The sequence below is a fragment of the Cricetulus griseus genome, chromosome 2 (genome assembly GCF_003668045.3).
Source record: "Cricetulus griseus strain 17A/GY chromosome 2, alternate assembly CriGri-PICRH-1.0, whole genome shotgun sequence".
NCBI lineage: Eukaryota > Metazoa > Chordata > Mammalia > Rodentia > Cricetidae > Cricetulus > Cricetulus griseus.
Window position 1 is genome coordinate 371712895 of NC_048595.1, and position 25265 is coordinate 371738159.

Sequence of the window (25265 nt, forward strand, 5' to 3'; positions counted from 1 at the left end):
TATCAAGCAGCTTTATTTCCCTGTTTCACTACAGGCCAGTCCTTACTCCATTTGGAATCTTCTAAAATCCACGGTCCTTGACAACTGTATCAATACTCATCAAGTCTTCTGGATTCAGAGCGCGTGTGTAGGTTTAGCGCAGGAAACTGAATGCGCTTCCCATCTTGAGCAACTTGGGTGTCCGCTGATGTTGAGGCACGTGCTCCCATCAGCCATTCACGAAGTGTCTGCTAGAATTAGTAAATCCCTTTCATTTACTTACGTAGGAGAAAATGTTTAATAGCTGCCACATGAAATTTGCAAATTGTGCTCCGTCTGGGGCTGATTAATAAAACACCATGGAAAATACATCAGTCATTTTGGGATTTAAATTAGCACTGCATTCCACTTGAATCATCCTCTGTTGCAAAGCTGATATGGCCTTGCATCCCCCTCCTCCTCCTCCTCCATCCTTATTTTTTTCTTCCAATCTCTGCAGTTCAGTTGCTCGGTTGAGGAGCCAAATGAGAGAAGGATGAGGTTGTTTGTGACTGTCGCTTATCAGTCCTGGTAGACCTGTGGCAGGCTGGGGGGACTCATTTATCTCCATATCCTTTGGGTGCCAGCACACAGTAGGTAACAGAGAACCGAATGTCAGATTATGGAATTGTGGAGCTTCATCGAGACAGGCCTTGGAACCCCTTCCCTGTGTGGTTGCCATGGGTTCCAAGGAGCTAGAATGTGCCCAGCACTTCAGCTAGCCAGGCACTGTGTTGAGCAGCTGACAGGGGTTGTTTTACGTTGTTGAAATCTCTCAGATGAGGAGGGACAGCTTCATCCTGTCTTCGGATGGAGTCTGGAGCTTGATGGTGTTAAGAACCCTCCCTCAGCATTCACCACAGAACAGAAGGTAAATCTGGGCTTTCTAAAGTGGCAGGTGCCTCTCTGTTCTTTACCCCCAGCATCCATATTCTGTATATGGAGGGACAGAAGCACAGCCAGGGACTTCAGTCAGCTACACACTGATCGGGGAGCTCTGAAGTAATAATAGGAACCTCTCAGTCCTTAGACAGAGACCCACTCGTTGGCAGATACCTGGGGTAGCTTGCTATGCTCCTGTTCATATGCTGGGTATGTAGGAATAAATGCAAGCCTAAGAATCACCCAGTTAGTTATTCCATAGAGGTATGTGTACCAAGCTATAAGTCCAGAAATTGATCCTACAGAGCGACTTGAATTGAGAGAAGGCAAACGTTCTCATTCTAGCTAAACCTCTATCGCACCACTTATGAATTGGAAGTAATAACACATACCCTGCCCACATAAGAGGAATTTGTGAGGGTTAGATCTGGAAAAAGCACACAACAAAGGGTATTTTGAAGAGCTAAGCCCCCTACCAAGCAATGGGACCAACCCACAGACTGAAGTGACTTTTTGTACTTTTCATGGGCAGGTGGGATACAACACAGTAGCCTTGCAGCCCAGTCCCAGCACACTCCTTCATCAGTTAGCACACCCTGAGCACTAATTGTTAACAGATTTTGCAATATCCCCCAAATTACACACCCATTAACAGCTGAGTCTAGCCATGATGGAGGCGTTAAAGCATAACATCCTTAAGTGGTGGTGCTAGAGCAGGCCCCTGGGCCATTGGGGGCTGGTTTAATGAGATACAGGGAACTTAACCCTCCCTCTGTCCCCAACCTCATATAAGTGTTGCCTTTAAAATGAGTGGCAACTTCAGTTGTCTTTTTGGCTGCTCAGAGTTACAGATTAGGAGAGCAGATCCAAAGGCTGCATCTCAGCAGGAGCTGGGGGATCTTCTAAAAGACCAAAGCCTTCAAATGAAGCTGCCATGTGGAGCCCACATCCATCATTCCCTGCTCCAGCCCCACCTGAGCCTCAGTACGTACAGATGTCCTTTAGCAAACCTCAGGGAATGGTCTCAGGACCCCCTATGAATACTAAAACCTGTGAGGGCATGTATCCTTGTATAAAATGCCATCATATCTGTATTTAAGCCATGAACACCCCCTGTGTACTTTAAATCAGCCCTAGGTAACTTACAACAGCTAATGTAAATTCTGCCTCCAAAATGGTTATGTGGTGTTGTTTAGGGGATTATTAGAAGAAAAAAATCCGTATGTGTTCAGCATAATGCATTTTAAAAAACAACCCCAATCTGACCATGTTGGTTAACTCTGCAGATTTGGGACCTTGGGTTTGGAAGGGTAGGGCTTTCCCTAACCCCCTTACACTAGACTTGTCCTCCCATGGTTTGTGAGTATTCACAGTCAGGTTACTCTTTAAAGGGTAGAGATCTGGCTTTCTCAGCTTTAGGTCTCGGTAAGTTTTCAGTAAAGGTTTGCTGAAGTATGAGCTATAACCATAATAACCTAAAGTCTAAACACATTGCTAGTGTTGATTCCATCCACTGCAAGATGCATCAATATGATGGGAGACTCATGAGTTTCCTCCCCACCACCAGTGAGAGCAGCAGGGTAGAGGATCAAGTCGCCAGATCCACCACTCCAGGTTGCAGCACTCATTCCACCATAGACAGGTTTCAGATACCCATGACCCAGATTTCTGGGGTGGCTTGGGACTTCCCAGTAGCCAGTGAGTCCCCTGACATGTAGATGCTCTTTCAAGCCCACTCATTCCAAGCTCCTCAGGAATTCAAGAGGTGCCTTGTTAAAGTGCAATGGCCTCTGTCATCATTTTGCTTTTGTAAACTGTCTCTTCTGGTCCCAGGTTCTTTTTGCAAGCACACCCTGTGAGCATTTGCATCTCAGTTTTGGCAGGGTAAACAGAGACAAATCTGCTGTAGTCCCTGCCCTAGAGGTGCTCACAGCTTAGTTGGGAAGAAAGTAATGTGCCCAAATAATTAGACTATAGTGTGATAAATGTGATAATTGAGGTAAAAACAAAGCCGTGTGCAAACACAGAACAGAACATTAAGCTGTGCCCGTTGGGCTGGTATAAGCCTCACAGAGGCTGAGATGTTGGTGGTGAATTTTGGTTAAGAGACAGAGTCTGTTCATCACCCACCCTCAGCTGGGTGGGGCTGGAAGATCCCTGCAGGCAGGAAGAACAGTGGGTACCCTGGCCACTGATCAGGATTCTCTGGCACCTACAACCAGGAGCGGAGTGCTTGGTCACTAGTGTCAAATGCTGGTTCTGGAAAAGCAGACTGGAGTTAGACTTAGAAAGGCTTTGAATGTCTTTTAAAGGGTTCTCAATTTCTCCTGTGACCACAGGGAACCATTAAAGGATTTAAAACTGGAGAAGTGACATGATGGAATTGGTGTTTTAGAGAGAGAACCTGGCACCTCCATTATTAATAAAAATAAAAAATAAAAAAGCAGAGAAGACAGTGATGATGCAAGCCAGGCTCCCTACCAGCCCAACCTCCATTTGCTCCTCATCTTCTGAGAGGGCATGCTGTGACCCTCTGAGTGACCTTTGCAGGAATGTCAGCTCAAGTTCACCCCCAAATTCAGAAATGGCTCAGCCTACCTTACTGAGTATTGTTAGGAACTGATGGCAGAAGCTGTGTACACAATTACCCACTGCACTTGGCCTTGTAGGTGTGAGAAGTTACCGTTTTTATTTCATGAAATGTAGCCCTTTGTACCATCTGTTGTTAACTCATTCTGTCATCTGTGCCAGGCTCCCCCAGTCTAAGAGAAACCAAGACTGGAGACTTCTCCAACAAACCCTCCTCTTCTTCCCTAGGACTCCTGGTTAAATGGCCAGAGGCTGTGAAAGATCCTGTCCAAGGTTCTGAAACAGCCGTGGTTAGCCAGAACAGACTCCCGGGGTTGGGCGCTGTCCGTGGTTCTGAATCTTATATCCTCTAAAGAGAATTTGCTGAGCCCAACTGGCAGAATTACTCCATTTCTGAGCACATCAACTAGAGAAAGCACTGCAGCCGTCTGTTGCTCCAAACTCACTTTCTCCCAGCAGATTTACAACTCATAAGTGAAGCCGTCAGAGTCAAGTGAATAAAGCCAAGGCCCCAGCACACTTCGACATTAACCATGAGCGAGTAGGAGGGCTTCGAGCATCTTGTATTTTAATTCTAACCCATTTATGAAGTTGCCTTCCCAGTGAATCATTTATCAGACCCACCCCCACTCTCTTGGTCTGTGCTTCCTTGCAGCTTACACAAAGGAAGGAAATGAAAACCGTTTCAATGGCTGCAGCTGCTGCCCAGAATCTTTACGAGCCGGTGCACAAGGAGGAGGGAGGGGCACGGCTTTGGATCTGCAATGTTGCCAGTGTTGTTTCAGACTTAAATGAAGTCAGGACAAGATGGAAATTATAAAGTTAGTCTTGAAGGGTCTCTGGTTTTATAAGCCCCCTTTGTAGCCCCCCAGCCATCCCCCAGACTGCTCCCCAAGCCCAATTACAATAGGGAACATGTTTCCTTTCTGAAAATACTTCTTCTAGTCTCCCTTTGCTCAATTCTTTGCCTCCCTGTGTTCTGCACCATTAGGACATTTCTACCCAGAGATTTCTAGCTCTAAAACACACTCAGGTGAGTTCCAACTTGGCAGATCAGTAGTTCTAATTCTGAACAAGCCACTTAAAGTCCTGTGTCTTAACTTCCATTTTGGTAGATAGGGACAGAAAAACCACCCCTGTGGATGTGGGTGGTACCTATTGGTCCTGGCTGCAATGGGTGCTCTGGAGGCATTTCTCCTTGCCTTCCTCTTGCAAATGAGTGAGTTAATGATGCAATCTCTGTCCCTGTATTCATTCCATCAGCATTTATTTGCACATTTTTCCTGCTCCACTAATATTTCCCTAGGAGAACTGACCTTATTCTAGTAAATACCAGGTTATTCATGCCCACTTCAAGTCTGAGAACAACATCCTGTGGGTGAATCAATGTTCTGCCTATGCACAGAGCCATGGCCTGCACAAAGGATTTGGCAATAGTTTCTTTTCCTTTTGCTAGTGGCTTATCCCAGGCTGAGTAGTGTTTGTTCTTACCTCTCCAACTTTTAAGAAGACACAAGACTGAAAGAAACCATTTTGTCAAGCTATAATTGATTTCAGATGACTAATTTATTAGCCAGGACTGTTGTTTAGGCTGTAGTTTCTGTCCATTGCAGGTACTGAGTGGTGATGAAACAATGCTTTCAGGACTTACCTACTGTTAGTATTCAGGCATCTGTACTGTCCTGTCCTTGGGGTTCTGACAGGATACGCCCTCAGCTGTAGCCACTAAGAGCACCACCTGTGCACATTCACTACTTCCCCTTTTAAAAGGGCCCTGCCAACCTCCCATCCTCCTCTCTTTGTTTCTTTGCCTGTCTCCCTGTCTCTCCTTTTCTCTCCCTCTTTCTGTATCTCCCTCTCTGCCTCTCTCTTCTATTCTGCTACTCCTGCCCCCAAAGGCTGGTCTCCCCTCTCCTTTCCCCCCTTTCCCATTCACTTTCCCCCAATAAAACTAATCCATCTAAGCTCTGAGACATCTTTCTCTCATGTGCCACTTTTTTTAAAAAAAATTATAACCCCTACCATCATTGTTGCTAGGTTCTGGAACACAGGGAAGCAGATGCCTTTGGTGCTCTGACTTGTAGTGGAGAAATAAAAAGAACTCTTGATGTGTCCCCAGCTGGATAAGCCTTTTAAAATAGGACCTGTAATAATCCTAGCTTTGACCTTGAGCTTCTCACATCTTTTTCTTGTTCTATCATCTGTGTCTCACAACTCCACAATCCTAAGTGATCCCAAACACACCACCATGCCTTAGATTTCATCCTGATAAAGCACAGCCCCATTTATGCCTGAGGCTCACCTCTCTGTCCCTCCTGCCAGCCTTCCTGTCTCACAGCAAGGCTACTGGCAGAATCCAGTTGCTCACCTGGATTACTGAAGTATTCCAAATGGTTCCCATCTGCCCCAGCTCACCACCATTCATCCAACCTGCACTCTGCTTCCAGAGTACATTTTATAAAATGTGGTCTGCCTACATCTCCAGCTTATACTAGGCGTCTTCTATATCAGTCATTTCCACCGTCCCCGTGTGCCTTGTGTTCCACATTTCCAGAGGCCTGGCTGCTTGTCTTGTTTCCTGTAAGCTTCCAATCTCCTTCCTTCATGTTGTTCCATCTATTCTGCTCCAAGTTCATTCTTCAAGGTTGGCCCAAGGCTCACCTTCTCTTCAAGACCTTTGCACACATTCCCAGTTGCTAGTTCTCTCCAAGGGAATTTTCATGGCAATAAAAGTATTGACATGGTCTTCACATGCCTGTGGCCAGGAGAAAACCTCCAGTAACAGAAGACAGATTGTGACTGTCACACCTTCAGTCTGCCCAGTCAGGGCTCAGGGTCTTACTTCTAGGCCCACATGACTTTATTGACCAGATGAAAAGCTATTTCCTGTTCTTGCTGGCGTGGTGGGGGACAGAGACACTGTTTGGCACCAAGCTGCTGTCAGCATATGCTCCTCAGGATGGACAATCCCATTCTGCTGTTCCCAGACTCTGTGGCAGCTGTGATCATTGACTGAGTCTGCTGCTGCTGCTGCTGCGAAGGAAATATCCTCACACCTGGAGGAGTGCCATACCCTCCTCCTCTGCCATCTGCCTTCCACCTGTGGACCTTGGAGCCTCCATAGTGCTGGGAAAATAAACACTCTCAAGCCTCAATCTGACCATGACCTGTGTGACCCCCCAAGGCTTACTCAGTATAGAGGATAAATCCCATGCTCTCTTGCCTGCCCTGCAGGCACCTTACACTCTTCACTGCTTTCAGATCCTCCAGCACCACCTCAAGTTACCTTGTTCCCACCCAGGGACCTCTCAGCCCACCCTTATGTGCAGTGGATAGCTAACCATGGTCTTCAGAACCTTAAATCCTGCAACCAAAGGCTTGAAGAATTCTTGTTCCTAGAAAAGATTCAGCTTTCCTCCATCTGAATGAGGTTCTCCAAACCAACATTTACTTTGTGAGGGGAGTGTGTGTGTGTGTGTGTGTGTGTGTGTGTGTGTGTGTGTGTGTGTGTACATGGGCATGTATGCCCATGTACATATGAGTGAATATGAGCACGCACACACATGCATGGCTGGAGGATAGAGGTTAAAGCACCCACACAGTGGCTTACAACCACCTGTAAATTCAGTCCCAGAGCATCTTACTCCCTCTTCTGACCTACCAGGGAACTGTACACGTGTGGACATAGGTACACACAGGCAGACAGATTTCTGTGAGTTTGGGGCCAGCCTGGTCTACATAGTGCGTTCTAGGCTAGTCAGGGAACAGAGTGAGATCCTATTTTAAAACAACTTGTTTTTAGAAATTCTGTTTTCCAGATACTGGTTCTGCCTATTTTTCAAGATGCTTTTATTATTTCTTTTTTTAAATAAATAAATAAATATTTTATTTTTGCTCACATATATGTCTGTGTGAGCAGGCTGGATCCCCTTGAACTGGAGTTACAGACATCTCTGAGCTGTCCTGTGAGTTTTGGGAATTGAACCCTGGTCCTCTGGAAGAGCAGCCAGTGCTCTTAACCACTGAGCCTTCTCTCCAGTCCTATTATTTATTTTTAAAGATGTTTCTTTCCTAAAATTCTTTGTGGTCTTCTTGACATCCCTGATACCCACACTGTCTCACTAGGGAGGTCCTGTTCACCACCGAGGAGCCAGCTTTCTTGAGTGGTTTCTTGGCCCATTTTCTAGCCCTTCCTCTTCTGTTATCTCTTCTGAATGTGTCATTATTGGGCTTTGATGCCTACATCTGGTCACCAGCTATGTTGCCATTTCTTAGTGTCTTTTGTTTTGCTATTTTGTTCTGCTTTCTGGAAATTTCCTTTAACTTCATCTCTAAAATAGTCTATAGGATTAAAAAAGTCTCATTTTTCAGTTCAGAAGAGTGCTTTATGCTGTGGCTTTTGTCCATCACATTGTATCACTGTAGGAAGGGCACACCATCACTACTTTCCTGAGCATATGGACTTAGTGTTGTTTTTCCTCCTTGTATTGTTTTCAGTTCATATGATTTGCATTGGTTTGTTTCTCCCTCTTCCTCTTTCTCTGTATTGGGGATACAGCTTATGTATCCAAGGTAAGTGCTCCATCACTGAGTTAACTACATCACTAGCATTTCTTTATACTTAAAAATAATTTATTAGGGGCTGCTGAGATGGCTCAGTGGGCAAGATCCATATCTATCACCCTGATCAAAAGTTAACTCCAAGGGGGTCAAATATCTCAATTTAAAACCCTAAATGCTAAAACTGCTAGAAGAAAACCTAAGAAGTTCTCTACAAACTATAGGCATAGGAAAGGACTTTCTGAGAAGGCCTCAATTTCTCGAGGAATTAAGGTCAACAATTGTCAAGTTGGGCCCAACTAAACTAAAAAGCTAAAGAAACAATCAGCCCAGTAAATAAGAAACCAACAGAGCAGGAAATAATCTTTGCCAGATATACTCTGACAGAGGATTAATATTCGGAATATACAAAGATGTCAAAACACAGAGTCAATAAAGCAAATGACTCAATTAAAAAGTGGGCTATGGATCCAGACAGAGTGTTCATAATAGAAGAAATAACAATAGCTAATAAATATCTCAAAATATGTTCAACATTCTTAACAACTGAATTCAAATTAAACCAACTTTGAAATTTCATCTCAACCCAGCCAGAATGACAAAGATAAACAAAACGACTGGCAACAAATGCTGGTGAGAATGTGGCAAAATGGAAACCCTCATTCATCATGCAAACTGGTCCAGTCACTCGGAAAACCAGTGTGGAGAGTTCTCAAAAAGCTAAAAGTAAATCTTCGGTATGTCCAGTCTATACCACCCCTTGGCATAAGCCCAACAAACTTGACATCCTGCTCCACAGATACTTCCTCAGTCATGTTCATTGCTGCTCTATTCACAACAGCTAGAAAATAGAAACAAACTAAATATCCTAAAACCAATGAATGGGAACAGAAAATGTGGTACAAATGCCCAATGGAATACTATCTAGCTGTAAAGAAAATTGAAATCATGAATTTTGAAGGAAAAGGGATGAACCTTGAAAAGATTATATTGAGTGAAGTAACCTAGACCTTGAGGGTAAAATGTCATATATTCTCTCTCATCGGTGATTCATTGATCCAGATCTTTAGGTGTGCACATGTAATTTGAGTAACTGTAGAAACCAGAAAAGTAAAAAAAGGAATCATGGAGGGGGGTCAGGCTAGAGGAGGGAATATCAGGATACAGGAGATATGAAGGGAGAAACTGGAAAAATGGGGAGGGACTCTAAATGGGAGGTGGAAGGATTTCAATATGGGAGGAAGACTGGAGGAGGAATGACAACACCAAAGATGTTCGATAACGCCTCAAAGAATCACATTACTTTATACTTACTTAAAATTATATACAATATATGTGTGTATATTAAGATGTATAGATATAGCCCTTAATAGTTAAGATACATCAATATCATTAAGATAGATAAATATTAATACACATCTTTTTTTTTTGGTTTTTCGAGGCAGGGTTTCTCTGTGGCTTTGGAGGCTATCCTGGAACTAGCTCTTGTAGACCAGGCAAGTCTTGAACTCACAGAGATCTGCCTGCTTCTGCTTCCCGAGTGCTGGGATTAAAGGATTAATATATATCTTAAATCTAGTTATGCCACTTAAGCTGACAGTGCTCCCTACTAGAGTCATAGACTATCTAAAAAAACCTCAATACCAGGCATAGGAAACTTTTTTTGTTTTTTTGAAACAGGGTTTCTCTGTGGCTTTGGAGGCTGTCCTGGAACTAGCTCTTGTAGACCAGGATGGTCTCGAACTCACAGAGATCCGTCTGTCTCTGCCTCCTGAGTGCTGGGATTAAAGGCATGGGCCACCAATGCCCAGCTCATGGGAAACTTCTATTCAACTTGTTGGTCATGGTAGTCCAAGTGACTTCCAAAACAATATAGGCTATTGATGTTGATCTTGGTTACCTCTCAGAGGTTGAAGGTCAGAAAGACCCTATTGCTGAAGACACTGCACATCTTGGACACAGGACTTGGAAGTTTTGAGCTGGATCCAACCTGAAAACTTCCTTTCTTTAGTCTTTCATAGTACCAGAAAGTCCTATGCATGCTACAAAGAGAGGGAAGCAATCGTAGTTCTATCCAAGTGTGATGCCTGTGAACCACAACACTGACCAACATGGCAAGCTATCCTTGAAGATACAATAGTGGCACTCACATCTTGATGGCTACCAACATCTAACTAGACTTAAGGTTCAGTCAACAGGGAGGATATCATACCTGATTCTAGCAACCTGACCAACTACATTGGGCTAGTGGAGTCATAGGTCTTATAAGAGAACCTATTGTTTCCACTTTACCAGACCAGCATAATTCCTCTCTGCATTATAAATACTTATCCATATACCACAGATAAGTGAAGCTCTGACCTTGCATCAAAGACCATTACAGAAAACCACACTGGACAGAAATCAATGCATTATGGGGATCCCAGTCCCAGTGGATACATTTACAACACAAGCCTTGCACCTAAGGCTTAGGGAATACTGTGGAAGAGGAAATGGAAAAGATTGCAAGAACCAGAGGATGAGACAGTCTGCTATAAGATTGTCTCCTAGAAATGACGGGGAAGCTACACCCATGATACCTCAATAATGTGCCTGCCTAAATGACACTGACAATCATTGGACATGCTAAATTGGAAGAGGGAAATCTCCAGGGCTCTACCCCCAGACAAAGAGCTACAGGCAACTAATGACTGCTGAGAGAGGAAGAATTAGTACTAATTGGTTATCCAATACAAAGTTGTCACCCCTGAAACCATACACACAAGGAGTAAAATCAGACTCAGAAGGTTGTATTTATATATTTGTGCATATATGTAATAATAATAATCAAAGAAAAGGAGGCCATCAATTTGAGAGGGAATAGGAGAGACATGGGAAGGATTAGAGGGAGGAAAGGTAAAGGGGATGTGATGTAATTATATTTTCTTAGGGACAGCGAGTGGCTAAATGGGTAAAGGTGCTTGCTGTGAAGTCTGACAACCTGAGTTGGATGCATATATATATACAAAAATAGGTAAATGTGACCATTTTTATTCTCGTTATTGTTGTGTATGATACATAGGAGCATGCATGTGCCATGACACTCATGTGGAGGTCAGAGGACAACTTTCAGGAGTCAGTTCTCTCCTTCTACAATGAGTTTCAGAAACCAAACTCAAGTCATCATGCTTTTACCTGCTGAGTCCTCTTCCTGGCTCTCTCATGTAGCTTAGGCTTGTGTACAACACTTTGTAGCCCAGGTAACACTGAATTCAAGGTGATCCTTCTACCTTGAGAGTGCTAGTATTACAGAGATGGGCTGCTACTGTACCTGGCTAGCCAATTTGTTGCTTTATTTAAAAATAATTTTAGATTTATTAATTTTTATTAATTTTTACATTCCAATCCCAGTTCCCCCCTCCTCTCCTCTCATTCTCCCCACTCCTCTATCCTCCCATCTGCTCCTCAGAAAGGGTAAGGCCTCCCATAGGAAGTCTACTAAGTCTGTCCCATCATCTCCTTGAGGCAGGACCAAGGTACCTCTCCACCCCCCATACCCCTGTGTCTAAGCTGGGCATGGTATCTCTCCATATAGAATGGGCTCCACTAAGTCAGTTTGCGCATTAGTGTTAGATCTTGGACCCACTGCCAGTGGCCTCATATATATATATATATATATATATATATATATATATATAATATATATATATATATTGCCACTTATATTAAGGGAGTCTAGTTGGATCTTATGTAGGTTCCCAATTTGTCAGACTTGAGTCATTGTTCTCTCACTAGCTCGGGTCAGCTGTTTCTGTGAGTTTCTCCATCATGGTCTTGACTCCTTTGTTCGTATTATCACTCCTCCCTCACTTCAATTATACTCCAGGAGCTTGGCCCATTGGTTAGTTGTGGATTTCTGCATCTGCTCCCATATGTTTCTGGAAGAGGGTTCAAGCTTCTCTGAGGCTGTGGATTGTAGGCTGGGAATCTTTTGCTTTATGTCTGGTACCCACTTAGGAGTGAGTACATACTATATTTGTCTTTCTGGCTTTGGGTTACCTTACTTAGGATGCTTTTTTTTTTCTAGCTCTGTCCATTTGCCTGTGAATTTTAGAATGCCATTGTTTCTTACTGCTGAGTTGTACTCCATTGTGTAAATATACCACATTTTCTTTATCCATTCTTCAGTTGAGGGGCATCTAGCCTGTTTCCAAGATATGGCTATTACAAATAATGTTGCTATGAACATAGTTGAGCAAAAATCTTTGTGATGTGAATGTGCCTCCTTTGGGTATATGCCCAACAGTGGTATTGCAGGGTCTTCAGGTAGATTGATCCCTAATTTTCTGAGAAATCGCCAGACTGATTTTCACAGCATCTGTACAAGTTTGCACTCTCACCAACAATGGAAGAGTGTTGCCCTTTCTCCACATCCTCTCCAGCATAAGCTGTCATTGGTGCTTTTGATCTTAGCCATTCTAACCAGTGTAAGATGGTGTCTCAGAGTTGTTTTGATTTACATTTTCCTGATGACTAAGGATGTTGGGCACTTATTCCCTTAAGTGTCTTTCTGCCATTTGAGATTGTTCTATTGAGAATTCTTTGTTTAGATCTGTTTCCCATTTTTAATTGGATTATTTGGTAGTTTATTGTCTAGTTTCTTGAGTTCTTTGTATATTTCGGAGATCAGCCCTCTTTCAGATGTGAGGTTGGTGAAAATCTTTTCCCATTCTATAGGGAGCTGTTTTGTCTTGTTGACTGTGTTCTTTGCTTTACAGAAGCTTCTCAGTTTCAGGAGGTCCCATTTATTAATTGTTGCTCTCAGAGTCTGTGCTACTGGTGTTCTATTTAAAAGTGGTCTCCTGTGCTGATGCATTCAAATGTATTTCCCACTTTCTCTTCTATGAGTTTCAGTGTGGATGGATTTATATTGAGGTCTTTGATCCATTTGGACTTGAGTTTTGTGCATGGTGATAGATGTGGATATATTTGCGTTCTTCTACATGTTGACAGCTGGTTATACCAGCACCATTTGTTGAATGTATTTCCTTTTTTCCATTTTATATTTTTAGCTTCTTTGTCAAAGATAAGGTGTTCATAGGTGTGTGAGTTGATATCAGAGTGTTCAATTTGATTCCATTGGTCCACTGGTCTGTTTTTAATGCCAATGCCAAGCTGTTTTCATTACTATAGCTCTATAGTAGAACTTGAAGTCAGGGATGGTGATGCCCACAGATGATCCTTTATTGTACAGGATTGTTTTGGCTATCCTGGGTTTTTTGTTTGTTTGTTTTTCCATGTGAAGTTGAGTATTGCCCTTTCAAGGTCTGTGAAGAATTGTACTGGGATTTTGATGGGGATTGCATTGAATCAGTAGATTACTTTTGGTAGGATTGCTATTTTTACTATGTTGATCCTACCTATCCAAGAGCATGGGAGATCTTTCCATTTTCTGATATGTTTTTAATTTCTTTCTTTAAAGACTTGAACTTCTTGTCATATAGGTCTTTCACTTGTTTGGTTAGAGTTAATCCAAGATATTTTATGTTGTTTGTGGCTATGGGGTGATGTTTCTCTGATTTCCTTCTCAACCCGTATATAGGAGGGCATCTGGTTTTTTGAGTTAATTCTCTTCACTGTTTATTTTGAAGCAGGGTCTTAATAAGTTTGCCCAGGGTAGCCTTGAATTTGTAATCCTTCCACCTCAACTTCCAGAGTATCTGGAGTGACAGGGCTATACCACCAGGCCCAGTGAACTTCTATTTACTACCTGAGACATCCTCCTTGGATTGAGGAGACTAGAAAAGTGTAGTTGTCTTGGGTGCTGGTCACAGAGCAGGTGGGTGCTGGATCTGGGGTGGGGAGTGGTCACTGAGTCATGACAAAGGTGTTCTTTCATAGTTCATGTCTGCAAGAGCCCAGGCGAGCACCTCTGTCTGCATGGTGGGCACAAGCCTGGCTTGCTGGCATCTTTGAGGTTGGTGCGGGACTGTCTGAAGAGTGTGGACCTCTCTTCTCAGTGAGCTGCCTCACTCGTAATTTTTAAAGTCTTGCCAAGCTACCTACAGAACATCTCGGCACCAGGCTGGATATTGGGAAAGCAGAGGGAGAATCTTAGCCTATCCTCTTTTGTAAAAAACAATTTTCTCTTCTCAGCTACCTGCACCCCCTGCTCCTCAATGCACACCTCTGGGCTCCTGTCTAAGGCTGGGGACTGCAATTGTACTGCCGCCCTCTTCTTGGCCAGCAACTGTGTTGATTTCTGGCTGTCATGTTTCTGATGCTACTCTGTGGTTACCATTTTGTGCCTTTTTCTTCCTTTCCTCTCATTGTAACAAGGCTTGCTGAAACTTTTGAGATATTCCTGTGCTCAATCTACCAGCTTAACCAAAGTCTCTGTGACACATTATGTGTTCCTGGTGGGACCAGATGGCTGTTGTTTGCTGATGTTTCTCTGTCCTACACTCTCCAATTAAATCAAGAGCTCCTTAAAGTTCTCATGTGGTCTCCTCCTTCCCCTTTGCCCTTGACAAGAAGTCACTAACATTTATTAAATTGAATTGAACCCTAAATGATGCCTTCTAAGCTCCAAACCATCAAGCCTACATTGTGAGGCAAATGAATGTAGATCCATCTGTCTACTGGTCCCCAGGACTTGTGTCATGTACCACTCTTTGCTTTTGGGGTAGCAGAGCATATAGCAATGACCATGATCTTGGAGTGTTTTCCTGGTCTGGTTTTTAACATGTGGAAAAACCATCACATCTATAAAGTGGGCATAATGCCTCCTTGTGAATTGTCCTTGAAGGTTGGAGGATTTTTGTGGGATGGCTCAGTTCATAGAAGGAACACAATAAACGCCACTTTTCTCTATCCCCTACTTTCTATGAGTCAAAGAACCAGACTTGTGTGTCACTTAACCAGAAAGGACAGTGGAAAGGAAAAGAGATATGCTAGGGCCCAGGACAGGCTCTCTGTAGAGCGGACCACCTCTCAAGAGTCCACTTGCATGCTCTACACGGAAGTGAAGTTAAATGCCTTCCTTCAGAGCAATTTTCTGGGAGACATTTAATAGCTGCTGGAGAGGGGGAAAAGTTCAAGCTTAAGGACAATCCCATTTATGGCTTTGGTGAGAGATTCACACACTTCCCTTTAATCTTCTCCATTACCCACGAAGATTCACAGCTCCATGCACACTGTGCTGGGGTCTCCCCCAGAAACTGCCTGATGCTCGTTTGCAAGCTCATTAGCTTATATTTCCCCCATTAAGAGGAGAGAGAGAAGTACGAGTTCAAGCTGAGTGGGCCTAGGGGAAATTCAAGAGCTGAGCTGGGTCTGCAGAAGGCCGCGACCTTTCCAGGGAAAGAACTGGATCACGGTGATCGTAGCCAGCACACACAATGGCAAGTTGTAGTCGGCACTTCCCTCGGAGTAACACAATATTCAACACCTCAGCCTCCCCTGCCCATGCAAGTGATGGGAGGCAGGCCAGAGGAGCTGTATTGCAGTGGGGCAGATGCAATATATTCACAGTTCTGGAGGCCAGAAGCCAAGATCAGGGACAATGCATAAGGATGCAGACGATCATCTTCTCATCAATGTCTCTTTCCCTAGTTGGAGGGAACAAGAGCCAATGCAGGATTCTGTCAGGTCTCATTTTAAAAGGGTACCAGTACTATCAAAGGTTCCACCTACCACCTCAAAAATCTTCCCACACTGTCACTGGGGAAGGCTTGCAACAGGTGAGTTTTGAGGTACACCATGGTGGGAGGAAGAGCTAGGCACAGAGCTGAAAAATGTTGCTACCTGTGAGTGCCATTGGCACCAGCTCATGGATGCTTCACTGGCACAGACGCATGGATGTTTCACAAGTTAAAGGCTTTACCTTTGGTCTCTAGGTTGGTGAGCAGTAGCTGGAGGAACCAGAAGCCAGTGTTTCTAACCCCACATCCTTCACTAAGGACCTTTGGCTAGGCAGGACCCTTGGGGCAGGCTGAGGGGTTGAAATAGTGCAGGTCACAGAGCTTTGTGTCGAAAATGCTTATTGCCTATTTATCTTCAATGAAACAGGCCTTAGAGGCCCATGTCAGGGTGGTGCTGAGACACTATGAAGGGTGTGGCAAGCATGAGGAGGGCTAGTGAAGTCAGAGGAAGCCCATGAAGAAGTAGGATGGAAGGTAAATATTTCCCAGTGACCCACACCACGCACCGGCAATACTTGGTCTGTGCCCATTACCTGGTTCCCCTGTATAGACATCACTGCTCCCTTCTCCTTCAGTCAGGTGGACACTATGGATCAGAGTCCAGGCCAATAGAGGTGTGTAGACATATGGGTTTGACCAAACACATCTGTCATAGTGGTACAGCCCTAGACCCAGACAACAGAGTTAAGGAATAAAATGGGCTAGGCTTAAGGAACAGCTGTGGAGAAGGGCTGTTGGTTCATCCTGTCTGTGTTGGATGTGTGGATTGCTGATGAGTGAACCACGTGGGGTTTATTCTTCAATGCATAGCACTCCAGCTGTTGACTAATATACAAGGTCAGGTTAAAGACATGGCCAGGGCAGAAAAGACGGCTTGTCAGGGCAGCACCATTGCCCTGCTGGACTCCTTCGCTGTCCCCTCTGCCATCTGAAAACTCCACATCAAAATGTTTTTTCAAAGTCTTCCCAGAGCTCCTTGGAGGCTCCACCCAGAGCCTATGCTTGCCACCTATGGAAGCAAGTGTTGGCTATCTGTTTTCCTTAAAGACCCTTTCAAATGTTACTGTACAGTTCATTATTGAAACATCATTTTTCAATCTGGCTTCACTCAAGGTCAGCAGAATGACACCTGGTTCCCTGTCTGATGTGTCTCACACTCCTGGTATCTGGCAACTGTGCCATGTGACATGAACGTGAGTTCACTGTGTGAACATTACAACTTTCCTAGCAGGATAAAATCAGATTTCAAGTGAGAGCCCCCAAAATGTCATTGTCACAAGTGTGCTAACTGTGAGTTTACAGACTTCTTTGGCTCTCAATAAACTACAACAATTTATTCACAAGTTGTAGGGCCAACTGCTCCACAGTAGCAAAATACAGATGTTTTAAGTGTGGGCATCCTATGGCTCATTTATCCATTCTCCATTGTTTTCTCTTCTAATGGTTTTATTTGTGTGTGTGTGTGGGGGGGGAGCACACGTGCACATGAATGCATGTGCATAGTTTCCCACAGAGACCAGAAGAGAGTTTCAGATACACTGGAGCTGGAGTTACAGGTGGTTGTGAGATGTCCCATATGGATGGTGGGAACTGAACTTCGAACTTGGGTCCTCTTACAGGAGCAGTAAGTGCTCTTACCCACTGGTTCATTTTTCCAGCCCCCTTTCCATTTTAATAACAGCTGTATTGAGCTGTAGCTCACACACCATGGAATCCACTCAAGTAGAATGCACAGTTTGGTAATTTCAGTGACATCACAGGGTCTGACCACCAGCCTCATGATCGAAGCTTAGACATCAGTCCCTAAAGAAAGCATGAACCCACAATCAGTCATCTCCTGTCCCTCTCCATGCTCTAACATTCCCTCATGCTGACCCCAAATTGACCCATTTGGGAGCTTTCATGTGACTAAGATCACACAGTAACTGGTCTCTTGTGATTGGCTCATTTTTTGTTTTTTGTTTTTTTGTTTTTTTGTTTTTTGTTATGATATTTTTAGGTCATCCTCAATGTAGTATGTGCCAAGACTTCATTCCTTTTCATGAGATAATAATATTCTATTAGATGGAGTTGTCAAATTTTTATTTGATGTTTGGGCTATATTCCATTTTGAGGCTTTTATGAATAATACTACTGTGAAGATAGCATGTAGGCTCTGTGTGAAAACACATGCACAATATTCTTGAGTATAAACCCAAGGATTGGAATTCTGCATTTAATGTCTCCTTTAAACTTTTCTATGAACTGCCTGATGTTTTCTGAAGTGTCTGAGGTATGGTTTGAACATGAAATATTTCCCACAAAGACTCATGTCTTTAAGGCTTGGTCCTCAATGTGAGAGGTATTCGTAACTGGGGCTTCTGGAATTGGATTGTGCTCTGTCATCATCCACGGATCAACCCACTGATGAATCCAACTCAATAGGCCATGGGAGATGGAGGAACTGTAAAAGTGTGCCTGTTTGGAGGAAGTGGGTCTTTGGGGAGCATGTCTCTGAAAGACATCTTGCCTTGGCTCCTTCCTGTCTGTCTTTCTCTGCTTCCTGTCTGCCATGAGATACATTTCTTGACACCACCAGACATTCTGTCCCATGATGCTCTATCTCATAGAGGCCTGCAAACAATGGAGCTGGACAACTTCTGAGTAAAATTCTGAAGCCATGAGGCTGAACAAACCTTCTTCCTCTCAGCCTCTCCCTTCCTTCCTTCCTTCCTTCCTTCCTTCCTTCCTTCCTTCCTTCCTTCCTTCCTTCCTTCCTTTCTTTCTTTCTTTCTCTGTGTTTCTGGCATATTCTTGTCATATATACTTATGTGTGTTCATCTCCCTGCATGTAGAGGACAAAGGTTGACATCAGGTATCTTCTTCAATTTCTCTCAAGCTTACTTTTTCAGACAGGTCTCTCATTAAGCCTTGAGGTCACCAAATGGTGAGATTGGCTGTCTGTTTGCATATGTTCACCATAGCTTGAATTTGTTTTTGATTTTTTTAATTTGAATTAGAAACAAGATTATTTTACATGTCAATTCCAGTTCCCTCTCTCTCCCCTCCTTCCCTGCCCCCCAACTAACACCTTACCTATCCCATACCCTTTATGCTCTCAAGGGAGGGTGAGGCCTTCCATAGGGGGGGTCTTCTGAGTCTGTCATAGCCTCTAGGATATGGCCTAGGCCTTTCCTGTGTGTCTAGGCTCAGGAAGTATTCCTCTATGTGGATGGCTTCCCAAAGTCCATTCCTATGCTAGGAATAAGTACTGATCTACTACAAGGGACCCCATAGATTTCCGAAATCTTCTCACTGACACCCACGTTTGTGGGGTCTGGATCAGTCCCATGCTGGTTTCCCAGCTATCAGTCTGGGGAGCAAGAGCTCTCCCTTGTTCAGGTCAGGTGTTTCTGTGGGTTTCACCAGCCTGGTCTGGACCCCTTTGTTCATCACTCCTCCTTCTCTGCAACTGGATTACAGTTCAGTTCAGAACTGCTTATGTCTGGTATTTTGACACAGTGATAAGAAACTGACTGACTCAATTCATACAACCAAGAATATGATGCATTGCCATTTGCTGTCTCTGCAGACCTCACCACCGTGTGTGTGTGTGTGTGTGTGTGTGTGTGTGTGTGTGTGTGTGTGTGTGTGTGTGTGTGTAGGAACTCATAGTTTTCTTTTACATTTCCCTGGTAACTACTGTGGGCATCTTCTCATGTAGTTAGTGGCCATTTGTCAGCTCCCAGGGTAAATGTCTAGTTGAGTCCTTTGTCCATGTTTAAATTGGTTTGTTTGCCTTTCCCAATGACTTGTGAAAGCTTTTAGTATATTCTAAAAACTTGATCCTATCAGATACATGATTTGCAAAAATTGTCTCAATTTCTGTGGGTTTTTTCAATGTTTTGATGGTGTCCTTTGAAGCACAAGCATTTAAAATTTTGATGAAGCCCAATTTAGCTAATATTTTCTTTGGTTGCTGTTGCATTCACCTCCTGATGAGCATTTGGGTTGTTTCCAGTTTGGGGCTATTTTGAGTGATGCTGTGATGAATGTTAAGGATGTCTCTCTCTCTCTCTCTCTCTCTCTCTCTCTCTCTCTCTCTCTCTCTCTCTCTCTCTCTCTGTGTGTGTGTGTGTGTGTGTGTGTGTGTGTGTGTGTGTGTGTGCATTTGTGCCTGCCAATTATCTAAGACTCAGTTTCTGGATTGCCCAGTAAGTGATTATTTAAGCAAGAAACTACCAACTTTTCTCAAAAGGGTTCCAGGTTGGTTTTGCTGTTTGCTCTTTTAGTTTTTTCTTTATTAGTCCACTGAGAATTTCAAACAAAGTGTTTTTAGTGTATTCACATCCCAAACTCCTCCCACATCCACTCTACCTTCCCTGCTCACCAAATTTATTTTTTTATTTAAATTCTTTAATTACTACTCATATTTACATATCTGTCCCCCCATTCCCTTGCCCTCCCATCCTCCCATGTTCCCCACCAACCCTCCAACCCATCCCCCAACTCCTCCCCAGGGATAGTGAGGCCATCCACCAGGGACCTTCAAAGTCTGTCATATCGTTTGGGGGAGGGCCTAGGCCCTCCTTGCTGTATCTGGGCTGCAATAGTATCCCTCCATAGGGAATGGGCCCCCAAAGTCCATTTGTGCCCTAGGGTTAAAGACTAGCTCCACTGTTAGAGGTCACATAGACTGTTTTGGCCTCTTAGCTGGCACCCACATTCAGAGGGCTTAGTTCAGTCCAATGCTGTTTCCTCAGCTTTCTATCTTGGCTTCTTTGCTCATCCCTCCTCCCTCTCTACAATTGGATTCCAGGGGTATGGCTCAGTGCTTAGCTGTGGGTGCCTGTTTCTGCTTTGAACAGCTACTGGATGAAGGCTCTAGGAATGGTAACCACTGCTTGGATTCTTAGTTGGGGTCATCCCTGTGGATCCTCTAACATTTCCCCTGTGCCAGACCTCTCTCCATACCTGTATTATCTCCCTCTATCAAGGCATCTCCTTTCTTGACCTCCTCTATTCCTCCCCTGTCTGAGCCCTCTTGTTCTCCTCTCCCCTCCCCTTCTTTGAGGGACTATGCAATCTTCTCTTGGGGTCCTCTTTGTTTCCTAGCTCCTCTGGCAGTGTGGATTGTAGACTAGTAATCCTTTGCTCTGTGTCTAAAAATCAAATATGAGTGAGTACATACCATGTTTATCTTTTTGTGACTGTGTTAACTCACTCAGGATGGTTTCTTCTAGTTCCATCCAATTGCCTGGGAATTTCAAGATTCCAATGTTTTATTCTGCTGAGTAGTACTCCATTGTGTAAATGTACCACATTTTCTCTATATATTCTTCAGTTGAGGGGCATCTAGGTTGTTTCCAGGTTCTGGCTATTACAAACAATGCTGCTATGAACACAGTTGAACATATGTCCTTATTATCATTTTCTTTTTAAAACCCATCAAGTCCAATTTGTGCTGTCCATATACTATTGGATGTGACCACTGGAGCATGACCAACCTACCAGGGGTTATACTCTTAGAGAAAACTGACTCTCCCTCTCCCAGAGCCTTACATTGTCAATAACTCCTTGATTAAGGGTGGGACTTTATGCTCACCTCCCCTTTCCATGCTGAGATTAGGTCTAGCTTGATCTTGTGTAGGTCATGGGCATGCTGTCAGAAGCTCTGTGGGTTCATATGAGAACTGTCCCACCCCGTGTCTCAGAAACACTATTTCATTGTCATCACTCCTCTGGCTTCACACACTTTCTGCCCCCCTTCTGCAAAGATGGCTGAGACCATTCACAGAGGCCTCTATGTTTAATCACCTTCAGGAGGCCTGGCTTTCACTGTAATTTTCAATGTGTGTTTTCCTGGTGACCCAGTGGCAATCAGTCTGTATTTTCCTTTTCTGAAATGTCTGGATGTTTGGGCTATTTCTTGTTGCATGGCTTTTCTAAAGTTTGGAGAACATCACATGCCCTGATTATAAGTCTTCTCGAAGGTGTGTGTGTTAAAAACAGCTCCAGTGCTTTTTATTTTTTGTTTTTATTTTCTTAATGGTGTTCCTGCAGCGCAGAAGGTCTTCACTTCTGCATAAATTGAAGTCTAATTTGCTAATATTTCTTTTGCCTCCTTGGAAGCTACCACTGACATCCTTGCTTCTTCTAGTACAGTGCTGGACAGACAGACGGTCAAGGTCCTGCCCTTTGATTTTTATCTAGAACTTTTAAGGTTTGGGGGTTTACATTTAATTGTGTCATCTATTTCAATATTTGCTAATAGCTTGCAGTTTGGGTCAAGGCTCATTTTTTCACATATATCCACATGTTCTAACACTATAAGTTGAAAATAAAAGATTTTTTTTTCATTGAATTAACTGGGTATCGGTGTAAAAACCAGTAGAGCTCGTGGTAGGTCTATTTTTAGACCTTCCATTTTGCTTAGTATAAATGTCGATTGTCACAGGGATGTCACCTTCTCTTGATTAGGCTTTATGCAAATTAGACAATGTTCCTCTCTAGCTTTGTTCTCCCTGGGTGCTTTGAGTGGCCAGTGTACTTTGAATATTTGTGTAAAGTTCAGAATAGTGGTTGAAATACAGAAATGAAACAGATTTTTGGGTAGTGATCTTGTATCCTGTGTTTTGCTGGTCATTCACAGGTTCCCAAAGCTTTTAATGAATTCTTCTGGCTCTTTTCAAGTTTTAAAAATTATATTTGTTGTGGTGTGTGTGTGTGTGTGTGTGTGTGTGTGTGTGTGTGTGTGTGTATGTGCTCACACACCATGGCACCTGTGTGAAGGTCAGAGAACAATTTTGAGGAATTAGTTCTCTCTGTCTATCATGTGAGACCCAGAGAAAGAAACTCAGGCCACCAGGTTTGGGGGCAGACACCTTTATCCACTGAACCATCTTACCAACCCTTCCCAACTCTTTTCTATTAACAGGAGGTCATTCACCAATAAAACTTTCATTTCTTCTTTCTAAGCCTGTGTTTTCTTCACTGTCTCCGCCACTGACCAGGGATTCCAGCACAATTCTGAATAGCAGGCAGGTGGTGGGCACTCAACACCAACTTGGTGACATCAGCTGCATTTTCTCCCCGTATACCCTCATTGAGTGGCAGAAGGAATTCAGGGTGCTTCTGTCAACCACTTACCTTCATCATGTGCTCTTTCTATATCTACCAGCATAACCCATATCTCCTCTCATTGTAACATAAAGTGTAACACTTTTTATATTAGCTGACACTCAGAACCTTGCAACTTGGTGCATGGCATGTTAGTTTCCTTTGCATGTGCTACAATTTGATGCTAATGATTTTTAAGGCAGGGTCTCACATAACTGAAGCTCACCTGAAACTCAACATGGAATGGATGCTGCCCTTGAGCTTCTTAATCCTTCTGCCTTCATATCCAGAGTACGGGGATTACAGACATGTGCTCTCCAGCACCAATGAGTCCATAAAGATTTGTATTACAGTGTTGTTTACAGTGTTGGGAGACACTGCTCTCACCAATGAAGTTGTCCCCATTTGCCCCTTCTCTGTTTCCTATGAACCCCATTCAAGACTGTAGGGAGACACTGTAGCCCTGCCTCCTAGAAGCCCCTTCAGGTATGCCTGGCCACGCCCAGGAGGGTGTGGTGGGAGAGGTCGAAGATGACGAAGGGGCAATTCTTAAGGAGCCGTGGATACATGGAGGCCCCTTCTCTCTCTGGCCTTCCTAGCTTGCTGCCTCTGGGCATACTCTGGCTTGCGTTTGGCTGGTGTTTATCTGAATAAAGAAATCTTAGCCTTACGGATCGTCCTTCGAGCACGCTATATCTTGAGCACGTTATACAAGACAGATATCCTAAGTACTTGGTGGACTCTCCAAGGAAGCCACCTCTTCTGGGTTCCACCCAGAGACTTTCCCTCCCAACTCAGATTCTTTCACAGACATGGGTGACCGAGATATGCCAGTCTTTCTTGTAATCCTTTTCATCGATTATTTTCTTCCCAGGGAATTGTCCCTCTCACCCCAGATAGTCAGGAGCACTGGTGTCTGGTCGTTCACCCCCTCCCCTGTCCATGTCTGTGGAGTCTGTTATGTGAATGTTTCTGGCCCAACAGGGTCTCACTGCCCTTGAGCCCCAAATGAACACACAGATGCTATATTAACTATGAATCTGTTGGCCAATGACTAGGGCTTCTTATTTGGCTAGCTCTTTCTTAATTATTAACCCATTTCTATTAATCTATATATTTCCTCATGGTCTTATCTTACTGGAGAAGGGTCCGGACCTCTTACCCCTTTGTGGTCCCACATGGCTTCCTACTATGCCTATATTTCCCAGAATTCTCCTCATCTCCTAGACCCGCCTATCTTCCTGCCTCATTGGCTGATCAGTGCTTTATTCATCAACCAATAAGAAAAAACATATACAGAAGGACAACCCCCCATCAGGAGTCTGACTAGGCACCCCCTTCTTTATTGTGGAAACTTGTGACTTCCCTCCTTTCACAACACCCTAGCTTGGTACATTCAAATGCTATTGATCTTTCTAAACAGACTGTTTCTGTTTCATTCACGTATTAACTGTCATCTTACTTTGTCTTTTATTTCACCTTTCTTTAAGTCCATCTTGGGCTTATCTGCTCTCTCCAGGGTCTGAGTGTAGGAGCTCATTGACTTTTTTTCTTTACTAAAACAAGTACCTGATGCTCACACTTTCCTCTGGGGGTCGATTACATGGCATCCCCATGCTTGGGACCACGGCTGTTTAAATCCCCACCAATTTGTATGACCTTTCCAGCTCTATTGTGAAGTGTACTTCAAATTCCAAATATTTGGCCCTTGGGATTGTCACTTTATTTCTGATTTAAACCTTTGATTGCTTGGGAAACACACTCTGTTTGATTTCAGATTTTAAAGATGTTTTGTCCTGTTTATAACCAGTGCTTGATGAATCTCTGTGTGTGCATATGTGTGTGGTATGTATGTGTACATATATGCTCGTGGAGGCCAGAGGTCAGGGTTTGCTCCCCAGCTGCTCACTCATTGGCCTACACTGACTGGCCAATGAGCTCCAAGAATCCTTCTGTCCCTTCTTCCCCAGCATGGCTCCCAGCTTGGGATCTGAACTCAGGTCCTCATTCTTGCATGGCAAGCACTTTACTGAACCATCTCTGCAGCCCTGTATAGTGACTTGTGGACCCATACTCACTCTCCTGGTGCCTTCCCTGAAGGTCCATAGGTCAAGTCCATTAGATACTGTCACTGAGTTTATACAATGTCTCTAACTTTTTATATGTCCTGTCAATTAGTAAGATTGGGTGTTGAAATGCATCTGTGGATTTTTTTTCTTAAATTTCAATACATCTTTTCCTTCCTCTTGTTTGGTGTCTACACATTTGAGGTCATCTTCTCATCATGATAACCTTCCCTCTGTGGTGTTATGGACAGATCTTACTTTATTATTATACTTTACCCTCTTTTTTGCTACTATGTGTATGGTATCTACTGTTCTGGTATTACTGTGGCTACTACAACATCCTTTTGTTATCTCAGAGTCTGAGTGACAA